This window comes from Falco peregrinus, chromosome 10 (assembly GCF_023634155.1).
Source record: "Falco peregrinus isolate bFalPer1 chromosome 10, bFalPer1.pri, whole genome shotgun sequence".
NCBI lineage: Eukaryota > Metazoa > Chordata > Aves > Falconiformes > Falconidae > Falco > Falco peregrinus.
Window position 1 is genome coordinate 3448844 of NC_073730.1, and position 10271 is coordinate 3459114.

At 42.0% G+C, this 10271-nt stretch overlaps 1 long non-coding RNA gene across 4 annotated transcripts in view; it reads right to left on the minus strand.

Moving 5' to 3' along the window:
• The window catches only part of LOC129785262 (uncharacterized), a 31361-nt gene extending 22185 nt beyond the window's left edge, over positions 1-9176 (minus strand). Inside the window, exons 1-2 of one of the 4 annotated variants that reach the window (XR_008749038.1) lie at positions 2983-9164; positions 659-2650 (exon numbers count right to left, since the gene is read on the minus strand). This is a non-coding gene — a long non-coding RNA (uncharacterized LOC129785262). Of the gene's footprint in view, positions 1-658 lie in introns of all 4 variants that reach the window. The other 3 variants (XR_008749037.1, XR_008749039.1, XR_008749036.1) reach the window with 3 other exon arrangements.
• Positions 9177-10271: the final 1095 nt, after the last annotated feature.

The following is a 10271-nucleotide window of genomic DNA, read 5'->3' on the forward strand; positions in this document are numbered from 1 at the left end:
TTTTGAAAAACAGACTTTGCAATATAGATTAGCATAAGCTAGACAATTCTAACACAATGAAGTGCAATGTCTGAATGCCTTTAAAATATTGGACCTTGCTGTAACCAGGAACACTCAGCACCTCACAGGACTGAACTGTGTCTGTTCAAAATCATCCCCTAGCTCCTAAGGCGGTCTATCAGCACACGCACATCAAATGTCACCCACGTGTTTTAGATCACTAAGACTATTTTTGCCTTAGTAACAGAAAGAAATTAATATGCACTTTTTGGTTTCTTCAAAGGATGTGGTCCAGCCCCTTTTCTTCACCATGGTTATCACATATCCTAAGGAAACATTGGGAAACTTGATCAAATATACCTCAGGCCCTTCAGCACTCTGGATGCTTTAACTGCTTCAAATGAGCAAGGTGGGCTTGTCTGTATGAGGGAGCTGGGGAAACCCTAACATGCTCTTTCACCTTCAGCTCCTACCTTGAGTTTTCCTTTCTAGCCAACACAACCTTATTTAAATCACTGCTTTCCTTCCCTTGCTATGGCCTTGGATGTCAGGGACTTTCCTGATGACCAGCCCCGAAGGAAAGGGATGGCCTCGATACTTTGTTATGGGAGGGTTTGTTCAGAGGAGACCTGCAGGAGGGAAAACCTTCTGCACCTACCTGTTGCCTCCTTACATGGACAGGTCAGGAAAAGGCACAGTCTCCTTCCTCCAGCTGATCGTTTCCGTGGTGCTGAAGCACATCACATATTTCCGTTGCAGGTGTCCATGTTCTCCTTAATCACAACCAACTTCATTAAGTTCCCACTGTGCTCCCTGAAGAACTCAGACCTGGGAGCATCATTTTCCCATATAAAAGAGCCCCCTCATCACAAAAAAAACCAAAACCCAAATCCCCACACCTGAAAGTAAATGTATTCATAATTTAAGGTCCTCATGCCCTGTAGTGAGAGAAGCCATCCATCTATTATGCAGCTGCCAAAAAAAATTTAATGTGGCAAAGCATTTATGGTAATGAACTGCATTCCAAATAAAACATAAGGGGAAGAAGAAAGCTAACAAGCATGCAAAGACTGGAGAAGAGGATGTACTGTTTGGGGAGTTACTTGTTTAAATTCCCAGCTGCTGAGAGACAGTTCGGAGGTGGTGAGAGCGGCAATTATTGATTCAGCACTGCCACATGCTCAGCAGTGGCAGGCGGGATGCGATGGGGAGTGGAGATGCCTGCTTTCCCACCAGACCCCGTGAAATATGGTTCTTTCTTTCCCTGCAAAAAGGTTTTATTAAAGCTGTCGGCCTGCTTTAAAATAGTGACAGGTGTTGCGCAAATCAGCAGACGGTTTCTTACTTAGGAAAATGCCAGACTGGTCTAATAGCACAAACTAAAATATAAATAATACAAAGAAATAACACAACGGGATGAAAATGTCCAGTCCTGTGGAAAAAAAAAATAATTATTATTTGGTGATGTTACTAAGGCACTGGGAGACTTATGACAGCAATTTTAACGTAAGAGATGTAAATACTATGGATATTTTCATTTACAGCACCCTGAGCTGGACAGCAAGAGAAATTTCCATTTGCCTCATCCTTGTAAGGTATTTTAGCCCATTGTCCATAACTGGTTAGGGAAATTACAACAATTGTAGATGGATTCTAACAAAGCCCCAGAAAAATGACAAAATCTTTTCACTGAGAGGAGGAGACAGACTGCAGAGATTTTTTGGTAGAGGTTTGCAGTCTGAAAAACAGTCAGCCAGCTACTCTGCCTTGTTGCTGTTACCTTTGCAGGCTGCTTTCACTGTTGAGTCTGGGCAGTTTTAGCACTCATAACTAGTGATTTATGAAAAGTAAAGTCACATGGAGTCCTGAGAGGACTGATACAGAGTAGCTAAAACCAGCACTGAGAAATGCCTGTAGTTTGACCGGCCCCTCTGCACTGGCCTGAGATGTCTGGACACTGTGCAAGCATGAGGCAACACAGTACCCTGGAACTGCAAAACCTGTCAGAAGTAAGCTGCTCATCAGCATCTGCAAAGCATATTTTAACTATAACGATGTGATTTCAAATAATACATTCATATGCTTTGAAGTCAGAACGTTCTTCAATGCCTTGCTGAATTAGGGCTTCCATGCAGTGACACGAGTAACTCTGGTCTCTGAAGGGTGTAAAAGCAGGTATATAGACTCCTATCCAGCAATTTCCAGCACACAGAGAAAATGGTACTGGCTGTAAAAACCCACCTGCTCCCTCACCAGATTTGTATGTCATGATGCATCAAGGGTAATAGAGGAAATCAGGGAGAAATAAGCAAAGCACGCAAAAGGCAGAATGGCACAGCTCACCATAGGGCTCTCGCTTGGCAGTAGATCCACATTCTGTTTCAAAGCGTTCACACGTGCCCAGCCGTACCAGATCGCTGAGCCCACTGGCTTGACTTGGCCTCTGGGATCAGCTCCAGAAGGTGGTGCAGCAATATCAGAAATGCACCGTGCCGGGCAAGCCCCGGGGCTTGTGAAGTGAGTGAAGGTACCTCTTCCAGAAGCCAGCACCACCTTGCAAAGGGCACCAAGACAAGTATCTGGAGATGTCTACAGACTGAAGCTTTATCTGTCCTCTTAAATCACCTTTTCTTCTGCTGAAGAAACAGCACTGCCAAAAGCAGGAGGGATGCCTCAGCCAACAGTACTGTGTTCCTCAGTCAAAGTCCTCAAAACCAGCACACTCTTTGTCTGGAACGCATTTACACTGGGTCCAGGAGAAGCTTCCTACCTTGAACAAAACTATTTTCCCACGCAGGTTTTAATTATTCTACGCAAACTTATTCCATCAGAAAGTGGGGTTTAGTGCCTACTGTGCCTCATCTGAAAGGTTTTAGCTAAAAGTGTTTCACATCTTATTTTTCAGTTAAATAATTTTTTAGTAGTATTAATAGTAGTTGCTGTAAATGGGTCTGTTTTCCAATGCAAAATAACTATTCTTACCTGTTTAAAGTGTTTCAGTGAAAAACAGATGCTGAAGTGTTCCTTTGTGGCTTATTTCCTAAAACCCAAGAGTATGAGATTTCCATTATAAAAGGGTATCTCTGAAAAAAATGAAAAAAAACCCTATTTCCTTAAATTAATAGGAGCTCATTCAAACCTCTACTCAAATCAGCTGCCTTGTAAAAGAGAGGAACCCTATCGAAGTGCAAAACTTTATCTCCAAAAGTCACATGTGTGTAGGGGGAAGCCCTCTGAGCTGATTTCAGAAAATGCTATATTCTGTCTTAAACCATATACTACTGTGAGGTGTTAAAGGAAAAAACGCTCTCCCCTAATAATCCCATAAGTAACCTAGGGACAGGACTTACAGAAGTTTTTTAGTATGACAGAGGGGCAGGGGGCAAATAAAACTTTGTGACACAGTATCCAGTCCCCCTAACCTGGTAGTGTGAGTTGGAACCCTGAAACTGTTGAGCTGTCTTCTAGTTTGGGTCTCTTAGCATTGCTAGGGCAAGCCTCTTCTCAAATCTTGATGCAGACATGCTGAGAAAAACTACCAAAAATGCATTAAATATACCAAAGCTGTGAGTGCTGTTAGTGTTCTTTAATAGGCTGTGAAAAAACCTGAAATCGTTTGTCATTGCTAAAAAGTTGCAGCATAATTCACTCATCATTTACATCAGAGAGGCTACTGATGTCTTGAAAGGGCTGTGGCTGTCCCCAAAGAAAGCCCCCCTGGTCGGGAGCAGCAGTCACTGAAAAACTCCACAGATTTTCTTTAAGAAGGGCAACTCATAAATTCAATCTCTGTCTCTCAGGGATCAATACTGGTGCCAATATTGCTCAATGAGCTTATTAAAAGACCTGGTTGAGAGGTAGAGTGCACTTACATCATTTGCCCATGATTCATAACCAGTGAGAGATGCAGATATGCTGACAGGTCTGGCCACCATTCAGAGACCTCAACAGGGTGGAAAAATGGGCCGGTACGAACCTTCTGAAATTTAATAAAGGCAATAAAGGAAAGTGCGAACTCCTGCCCCAGGGGTGAAATAATCTCGGTACAGGCTGAGGGCTGACCAGCTGGAAAGCAGCTTGGCAGAGAAGGACCTGGGGGTCCTGGTGGACACAGAATTGAACATGAACCAGCAGCATGCCCTTGCAGCAAAGAAGGCCAATGGTGTCTTGGGCTGCATTAGGAGGAGCATTGCCAGCAGGTCGAGAGGGGAAGACCTCAGCTATCTGATAGAGAAGACCAAGGCAGGCACTCCTCAGATGTGTGCAGCAAGAGCATAAGAGGCAATAGACGTAAGCAGTAACAAAGGAAATTTTTATTAGATAGGTCAAAAAAAAAAAAATACCATCATACTGGTAAGCTTCACAAAATATGTCCACAGGATCAAAGTCTGTGCTGATGGCCACAGAGCATTTCTAAAACTATTGCCCACATTTTTTTATACTTGGTTCTTACATGTCTTTTTAAAACCTGATTCTATTGATCTAATTTGATAAAATCCTCAAGAATGGCATTAAGGTTAAATTGATCCTTTTAGAAACAATTCTTCCTAATCTTCTGAATAATCTTCCTTTATGACCACAGTAGGAATCTGTTCAATGCTTATCCATGTGCAATGCTTATCTAAGAAGTTTTTATCTCAATGTTTAATGGAAGGGGTAGATTTGGATATTAACTCAAAACCAAAATATTTCCCAGCTGAAGTCGATGAGTAGATCCAAATGCAGAAACCCCTGCTTTACCACTTTGACTTTGACCTAGATGTTCCTTGAACAGCACCTTTCTTTGTTATACACTGAGGTACGCTCTATGAGTCTCGTGACATGATGGAAATGAGCCTGAGTTTTGGAGAACAATCATATGAGGTACCCGGTAGTAAAATTAGATCAGGCAACATACTAAGTCAGGAAGAGCAGCTGAATAACTGGAATCCAAAACCACTGACATTTTTAAGAACAGAGAAGCATATGTTTGACATAATTTTTTACTTTCTTCTCACATAAATTTTCAATATTTTGGATACATTTGCAGATTTAAAAAAAATCAATCAAGAAATAACACAAAATTGTTCCTTTGGCATTCTAGTAATAATAGCATTGTCACTCTCATTTGTGGAGAGCCCCTCCTGTCCTTTAATATCCAGCAGTGTGAATAAGGGAGAATATGCAGAATGTGAGTTTTATACTTACAAGCAATTTACGGTGAAAAGGAAACAATTTTGTACATTTAAAATTGCACTAAAATTGTGCTTAAAAATTGGGTTCTTCATTTATGCTTCCTTTGTTTTCCTCAGGCAAGACACTCAGAAATATAGACTGTATTAGCAGTAGGTACTCCACTGTCTGACAGAACCAGAAGCTTTTAAAATGAAAATTAAAAAAAACCGACATGAACATAGAGTTAAACTGGTTAAAAGTAGGCATGGTTACATGTATGGTCATATTGAGTTAAATTAGTTCTGATTTAACACTGGCTTTGCACAGTCTTGACTAAAAGTCAGTCAAAATATGTAGTTATGAATATTTCAGTTTAATTTTGGTTTGTCAGGTGGCAAATTGCCTGAAGAAGCCACAAGTACCTGCTCAAAAGACAAAGACTCCCTGAATGCTGCCCAGCTCTCATTATCAGTGCTCTCCGTGTTTCTCTCCTTTCAAAGCTAAGAATACCAATCAGCTTTAATGGTTGGAAAGAATTATTCAGCCTGTTTGATAAAACTGCCTTCAAGCCACATATAGGCTGTGACAAAGTTTTCTAATTAAACAGTTTCATTAAGCAGCAGAGCATATCTTTCTAAATCCCAAAGCTGCCAGCTCAGGGCCTGATCCTCCTCCCACTGAACTCCAGAGGAGCAGTATCCCTGTATTTACATATCTACCTGTTCAAAAGATTTTAAGAATCAATAAGCAAAAGTTATTCTAAGTCTCAAAAAACATGCATGCTCTTTGGGATTCTCTGGGCAAATTACTTATTGATTTTTCTCAGCACATACTGCTGATTTTCATAGGTCTTAGATTGTTTGGGGGTTTTTTTTGGCATCTTGTCATGTAATCATAAAAATTTTCCTCTGATAATATGGATATAACCCAAATTTATAATGTGTTTCAGTCAATATAAGCGTAGGCTGTCTCAGAACACCAGGGGTATAAGGTTAGTGCAGCTGGAGAGCACATATCGTTGCTAGATGCATGTCAATCACTTCAGAAGAGCTCAGACGGAGACACAAACCAACTGAGGTGGACACAGCCATAATGTAAAGGCAGGCGTGGGAGGAAGGTGAGGCTCCTGTTAGTAGCATGATGAAGGCCTCCAAACAGAAGAGGCTCAAGCCCTCTGCCTCTCATAAGCCCCATCCTGGGCCTTGCTGATCCCCATGCCGTGCTGTAATTCCCACCTGCCTTCCCATATCTGCCATTTGCTCCTCTGAGTGACTCCTGCCTCCAGCCCACCTGCCGAGAAGCCAGCCCCAATGAAGGAGAAGTAGCTTAGTCTTCTCATTAAATTAAGTCCCTGCTACCCTCATCCCTCTTCACGGTCCAGAATGGCCCGGATCAGAAGCACTGGAACGTCACAGAGGAGTGTCCACCCACAGCCTTCTTCTGACCTCAGTGGAAGCTGAAAGGATTTAAAAAAACCCACATTCTAAGAAAGCTGGCTCCTAGTAAAATGTCGTACTCATTCTTGCCAAGATGAAAGGCCAGAATTCTTGTGGTGTGAGTCAGGACAGGCGCAGGGCGCCCAGATACAGCTCATAGGCAGCTCCCCACCCCTTCATGAGCAAACCCTCTGGAACCAGTTATCAGGTCATCACACCCAGTCACTTGCTTCACCTGCCTCTAACACATCTGTAGACCTGTTTGCAAGAATTTTCACCAGAATTGACAAATTGTCGTTCTGTATTCAGAAGACATGCTCTGTATGTCTCCCATCCAGTCCTTTGACAAGCCCAAGGAAAGCCCTTAGAAAGACTGTCATCAGGCAATTGCACATGAAATAATTTGGTGAAAATGAGAGTCACAATCTAGAAACCTTGAACACTCTAATTAACCTTCCAGGAGAGAGTCTCTTCTTCTCTGTATTTTTAAAATAAATGGGAACAGCACACAGGTCAATGGCAATCTCCCCGGTAGGCAGGGAAGTCTGTGTGACTCGGGGAGAATTTTAAGACTGCAAGCAAGTATATGTAATAGGTTTAAAGAAAGCATGTCTTTCCATGTCTGCCGATGCTCAGCATGAGTAAGGAGGATAGCATCTGGTTTAGCAGTGTTGCATCTTTCCATCACAATCTTCTAAGTTGTGCAAAATATGTATTTTAATGTTCCTTAATTTTTTCATGAGGAAAATCTACCAAGTTTTTACCAGCAAGGAAAATTCATGTTTAAGGACATTTTTTTCATCTTCCTCATCTAAGATGAAAGAAAAAGGAAATTTTTTTTCCATCACAGCATCTTTGGAGTGGCCCTCCAGCAATTGTGTGCCTACTCCCTGCAGATTGCTTTATCTAGAGAGAGCCTGTCACACAGGGAGAGCTAATGTATCAGACAGAAACGAGCTGCAGCGACCCACACACTCACGCATATAAATAATATAGAATATGAGATGTTTGTGTGAGCACAGAGATTTCTGGAGGGCACTTTAATATTTTGTTTACATCTAAAAGTAAATACAGTTCCTTAAACAGCTGCCTCATGATCCCCAGCTGTTCATAAATATAAAAAGAAAGTGACATTTGCTTCAAAACAGCCAGTAAATTATATATCTAGAACAAAAATCTAGCAAGTCTGCTTGGATTTCTACCGCAGTGAAAACTTAAGCAGAGAACTGCATTGCGCATCGGTGGAAAACATGCTGGCTCCCCCACTAACAACTGGTCTGGAGATGGAGGTAAGAAGAGGTCGGGCTGTTCTTCGCTGAGCTCTCCCAGCAGCTGACCCTTGTGAACCAGCAGCATTGCTCCTGAGCTGACACCCTGCCTGGCACCCTGCCGAGCAGCCAGCCCTGGGTGGGCACCCTGCTCCCCGAGGGACCGTGGAGCCCACGGAAGCGGCCCCAGAAGTGGGCTGGGAGGCAGGGAGCAACCCTCAAGGCAACTTGCCATTGCTGTGTTATCTCCAACCCCCTCAGCAAAATGCCACCAAGCATTCCACATGACAGGCTGCTACAGGGCCCTTCACGGGGGTCTCGTGGACCCTCCTAGCCCCCTGCAGCCCCCTTTGACCTCTCCCAGCCTTACTCCAGGCACCCACCGTCGGGGATCTATTTCATTACCGTGGCAAAGCTTCAAATGTACCTGGGCTGCTGACAAGCCTTGAATTACTGCTTCTGGGTTTGAGGGGTTGGGGTGAGGGGTGGGGTTGTGGTGGTGGTTGTTTTTTTTTAATTATATTCACTGATCTGAAGGTTTATAGGTTTGCTTTTCATTCCTTGGTCCTATATGTATAAGCCTAAGAAGGGCTTACACACCTGAACAGCTAGTTTTTTTCCAGCTACAGCAATTGTTATAAAAAAAAAAAAAAAAAAAAAAAAAAAAAAAAGATATAAACCTTGCCTGACCTTACTTTGATGATATTAAAACAAACTCATTTTGAGTGGGCTGACTTGTCAAGCTACCTAGATTGTTCCCAAGCTTCCTCATTATTTACCACTTCACCAGCCCTCTGTCATCTCTGTGCTTTATCTGCAATGAGTTTGCACTGCTTCTAGATAAAAATATTGAATAACTTCTGCCTACTCCCAATCCATGCAGACCCCAGTTAGGGGGGGGAATAAAAAAAAAGAAAAAAGTCTGACGGCTATTCCGCAGTAGCTACATCTTCAACTGTGTCAGTCAGTTTTTAATCTAATAAATGTGAACTTCCTTGATACAGTATCACTAATTCTTTTACAGAATGTCATGTAAACTAGGTTAAACGCCTTACAGAAGTCTACCGGACCAGGTATACCAAGCTCATCACTTCTTTTACCATCTAAATTTTTAATCTCATCGTAATTAAACAAGTCTTGCTTGGCAAGAGCCTATTTCCATAAACCACACTATCTGGTGTTCATTCTGTTCCCATCCTCTCATTCTGTATTAATTGAATACCATATTAGATCCACAACTGATGTCATGCTAACTAAGCTGGAAATAGTCAGATACATGTGGACTTTGATGTGGAGGGTTGTTCTCTTTAAATATTCAACTGTGGTTCTTTCTTAGTATTTTTAGATTCCATATCATATCACCAGCTAATTTCCTTTTTGTCTGTTTTTGCATTGTTTTTTTTATTATGATTATTTTTACTTTTTCCTTCACTTCTCCACTGAACTAGAATGGACTTTAAGCTAGAAGTGTTTCTTTTTTAATTCCCCCCCTCACCCTGCTTGCTGAATTGTGGCATTTTGGTGGGAGGGTCCTCCAAGCTCCAAACTTCATTCACATTTTACTCTTTCAAATTTTGCTTTCAACTAAGTTTTATCTTTTCACTTCTTTCACTTTAAGAAATTCACCTTTTGAAGCGTTAAGTACATATGGACTGTCTCCTGTCTACGTCAACAACAATCTAGCTGAAGTCAATGATCCTTAAGCAACCGACAACTTTCATTTCAGAGATTGATTTACCTTCATTCCTCATAAAAAGGTCCAAAATTGAGTTACGTTGTGGAAGGTACAACAGCTTTTGTGTTAGAAAATTATCACTGATAGTTGTAGAAGACTGCAGGAGATAAGCAACATGTCATTCAGTATAAAGATCTTTTTGCCATGGGATAATAGTGCATCGTTCTTCAGTGCATCATGTGCTGGTATCTCTCAGGGACAGGAAACTGAGCATAGCTGTCCACAGATCTGAACCTGAAAACACAGTGATTTCTTATATTCCATGATTTGCAGATAGATTGGGGTTTATTCATTGCATGCTCATTATCTATTTAGATAACCCACCAGATAAACCAGTAATACCTAAAAGAAGTAGAAAGGTGCTCTCACAGAAAGCAGTCATTTCCTTAAAAGACATGTCTATAATTCCACGCTCCATGCAGTCTCTTATTTCTCATCTTTAACCACGGTCTTGGACATGCCCAGGGTTCCTGTCCTAAGCTTGGCTGCTGTCGGCTCCTGAAGTCTCTGGTGGTACAGCACATCTATTCTCAGCACCATACCACTGGGCCAAACTCTTGTCAATGCATTTAGGACAATGAGGCATGACTGGGGCAGGATGTGGAAAAGCTCGGGCCATTCTGCAGCTCATCAGTACACCCCATTTCCTAAACACAGCATTTCAGCCCTAACCAAGCC